Source organism: Tigriopus californicus, chromosome 4, assembly GCF_007210705.1.
Source record: "Tigriopus californicus strain San Diego chromosome 4, Tcal_SD_v2.1, whole genome shotgun sequence".
In the NCBI taxonomy this organism is placed as follows: domain Eukaryota; kingdom Metazoa; phylum Arthropoda; class Copepoda; order Harpacticoida; family Harpacticidae; genus Tigriopus; species Tigriopus californicus.
The window spans coordinates 12850656-12855219 of NC_081443.1; positions in this window are offsets into that span (position 1 = coordinate 12850656).

Here is a 4564-nt window from a genome sequence, read left to right on the forward strand (position 1 = left end):
CAAAGAGAAATGTATGGAATGATCGGATGATCGAATTAGAATAGTCGTGGTGATGGAGAACGCGGAACTTTATTAAAGGATAACTATTAAACCGAAATACGTGAACACGTGGAAGTCTAGATCAATCTCTGTCGTTTCAAATTCAGTTGGGGCAAAACTCCTATAATGAGAGGTGGCGTATATCAAATATAAATGATTGTGCATAATTCTTTATGTTCATTCAAAGTAGTTGCTCCATCTTTGATAAAATGAAAAATGATATGTTTATTTTAAAGGACATGCCTCATTGCATTCTCTTAGCTCATATTACTTGACATGACATGACATTCAAAAGGTAATTTGATGATAATACCCTCTGTTTGAATGGAATTAAAAAGGTCAAAGTGCCTGCTTCACAAAAAGCCAGTTGCCCAAATGACATGTTGTTGTTGTTTAACAAAACATAAGAAGCAAGGCTACGTCTTTTCACCCTTTCACCGATATCTCCTTAAGCCAAATGCTTTTCTTTCCTTGTCACCAATTCCATTTCATGGCTATTTACCCATGCGAATCTATTCTGGTAGCATGAATAGGAATTGGGGGAACATGTTGTCATGGATAATTGACGCCAGGCCCCGGCAAAAGTATATACAGTATTGGACATCGCGTTTGGCGCTAATGAAACTTACAATGTTTCCAATAAGTGAATGGGGAGTTATGTATAGATCCTCGGAAAAACGGCTCAGTCCCTCATTGAAATTCAACCACGATTGAGGTATGGTGACTTGTGGTGGTATTTTTCATGTTAACCACTCTTCATCTGAGTAGGTCCACAATCATTAGCTTTCCATCCGATTACAACCAAATGTTTCGCCAATGATCGAGGTATCATTCGTTGTGGCTTTGATGAATCATGGATGTCTCAGCGGTCGAGGACGTGCATTACACCATCACCATTCATTTGAGCACGTTCGTCATGTGGAACGACTCGAGGTTGATCATAAATGACACGGTCCTACAGGATTTGTCCGTTAAAAATCGGTGGTACGGCCTGACCCCGGAATTAGTAAGCCCGGATTTGGCAACCCAAGTTGCAGATTCGCAATCTAAGGCACGAGCTGCCAACCCGAGCTAATGCTAAGGGCCAAGGGGAATCGACCCTTTTGACCACTGAGCCAAACCAGCGGTTCTATATGGAGAAACAGGCTGTGGTTAAGATCTCGTGTGCCATGGATTTCTCGCTCTTTCCTTTGACCGACACTCATGTCCATATGTGGTTCGTTGTCCGCCGCATGGACCATTCTTGGATCAATTTTAATGAATGTTATGAATGTTGAATATTCGTTATTTTAGGCCTCCATGCATCTTCCGATTGAAGAATTGCGCATGGGACCATTTTTACTGGATGGGAACGAGATATTATTCAAGGCCAAGACCACTACCATACTAGAGTTCGCCACCTCGTTCATGGAATTGGGACCGGCCAACCAAACTGAGGAGATGGAATTCTTTCACGGGCTTCAAGATTCGTTCTAACATCATGGGGTTCAAGATCCTTTTGAGACGCAAATTCACTTCGTATTTATTCAACTATCATCTACCTCGGGCTTATTCGTGATCATCAGTTGGGTAGCTTTCGTCATTCCCATTGAAGCAATCCCCGGTCGGGTGAGCGTGATCTTCACCACTTTTCTGGTTTTGATCAATATAGCTACCTCGGCCTTTTCCAATTCTCCTCCTTCGCAAGGAATCAACTACATTCAGTAGAGGCATATTGGAATTCATTAAATATCGAGCCATTCATAATGTGTGAATGCATGTTGTATGGTAGATTTGGATTATATCCTGCATGGCTTCGTATCCGTGACGATATTGGAATACTTTGGTCTTCTTTATTATGCCCGATATATCAAACAAGTGGAAGGAGGAACATGGGTTCTTTGTTTATCCTGAGATGTATGGACCCAAAAGAGTCGGATCAACTTTAAAGAGGACCATGTGGATCGGGCGTGTTTAGTAATCCTGCCAATCCTGTTCCTGATCTTTAATTGTTTGTATTGGTTTGAAGCGGCTTTTGGTCGTGCCAATGATTTATGATAAACATATAATTTATTATCGCATTCAGAGAACTGGGCACAATTTTTGCCTTTTGGTAAGGAAAATGTGCAAAATAGGCAAATTTTCGGAAAAATTACAATAGTATATTGAAAATCCCTTATTTGTCCCTCAAGTTCCCTGTTTTAGGTCAATAGTTTTTTTTTTTATTTATTTGTCCTAAAACTGTCCTATCTCGATCGAATGATACGAATGACTTTTTTTGTCGAAGAAAAGAAAGAGTGTTTTCTTACCAGCAATTTTCCATCGGAATTGAATCCTTTTATAGCGTGGCACAAATGGACAAGCCCTTGTGTCCTTTTAGAAAAAGGATATTCACAATAACAAGTCCACACACATTAGGTAGAAACTGAAGAAAACCGGTGATTAATTCGGTTCCAGACAATTTAGCGATTTCCATTTTCGAGTTCCGATCAGGTAGGACGACAAGGGTTTGTCTCAAGTCTTTCAAGATGATGTTAATTAAAATTATAAGCGACATTGGCAACATCACAGACAAGGCAATTCTCGAATTGGTTGGAAATGGAACGTGGTTCCATCTTGATCCAAAATCTTTAGGGGAAATCCGCCAAAGAGCTTCAGAATCTCCTGAATGGGAAATATCGGCTGCAATGGCGATGCGTAGCAATCAAAGGCCATGGCTAAGAATGGAACTCAAACAAGATGTGTTTTCAGCAAAGTGTTCCACACAACTAGATTTGTGGCCCCAGAAATTCCTGTCTCCCATGAAAAGAACGCTCGTCCAATGTTGATTTAGGATTCGGTTGATTTGTTCTCTCACTTACTTTTGAAGGCCGTGGACACAATGTTTGGAGGAAAGATTAAGCATTCCAGCATGTAAGTGGTTTGTACTCTCTGAGGTTAAAAGTGCAGGAATATCAGACACGTCCTTGGAAAGATTATTTATGGCATAATGCTAGAAAAATATTAACTTTTAACAGGAATGTACATACTATGGCTTGACATCTTGAAATTGTTTGTCATGATATTGATGTTTATCTCTTTGGTACTTGAAATTCTGTGGTCCTTTGATGAAATCTAGCCTTGTGACTTTACAACAAAAAAAGAAAATGTTTGTTTTGCTGAAGTAGTGACTGAGTCTCTGGCGAGCGAGTATTTCGTGTTTCTGACATCCCTGGAGATGATCCATGTGGTGTCCATGCAAGAACGAAGGCAGCCATTTCTTCGAATGAATATGCTTTCGTTTGTGAAAACGCATGCAAATGCGAAAAGTTCTAGGATATGTTACGAAGTACATTATTTCACTTCGAGCCATTGCAACACGATTGATTGGCAAATTCAGGCGAGTTTTGTTGTGCATATTGAACTATTGATCTTGTCGGGAGTTTAGCAAGCCATGGATATAGAAATGTGGTGCAAGTCATCTCGGCCACATTCCTTCAAATTGCTAACTAATATCTAATACTTTGAGTCGATGTTAATGTATAAAATTGTATGGTGTAAGTGATCCCTAATCAGACTTAATATTGCCCGTAATGATTACCAATTCTACAATACAAATCAAACCTACAAGCATCAAATTAGGTAGCGGATTCGAGCACTTGAAAGGCAACTTTTACTGTTTTTTCTTAATAACAGATTATATTTAGTTGATTCATGGGAAGAAATAGTGGTACACAAGAGACTAGAGGTTGGGATTGTATCGTTTCAGACGGGATGCAACAGTTAAGTAATACTGAACGTTTTCAAAAACATGCATGAGCTTTGTCCCAACCAGGTTTTAGGGTCACTTGTAACGACCTAAGACGTTAAACATGCGTTTGCGAGCATCCTCGTGATTCCAGGCTGGTTCGAACAATAAAGTCCACCTCTTTTCTTTCTTGGGCTCCTTCATTGTTTAATTTGCTTCCCTCTAATATTCGTAGGGAATACGTAGGCCTTGTTGATCCGGTAGCATCTTTCAAGTCAGACTTGGATAAATTTTTAGAAAGCATTCCAGATCAACCCTGTATAGGGACCCTTATTTGCAACGTCAGACTGCCCAAAAGAATCGGGAAGGGGCAAGGGGGATTGCTAAATAAACTCACATGTCACATGCCATGAAAGCGAAATCGTTCCGGAGATTAAGTGACCTGGGTCAAATATAAAATTTAGATAGAATTAGCCAAAAACAACACAAGTGCATTATAATTCAATAAATAGAAATCGGCCCAATCGGCCCTTTATTTGGGAGAGGCCCTCTGAAGTGCAAAACGTAAGCCATATTTCGTGCAACGTAAGGCTATTTAAGGTCTACTCAAGGGCTAGTCAGATCTGCCAACTCTAATTCATTGGTAGATGAAGTATCATATGAAGGTAATATCAAGTAAAATCAATACCTTTTTTCCATCTAGAAATGTACACTTCAATTGTTCAACCATATCTTAATTCATTTACTCACTCATTTGGTCCCCAACTAATTCAGCGTGTTTGCAAAAGGTCGGGCAGATCCAAAGATATTTTACTAGGA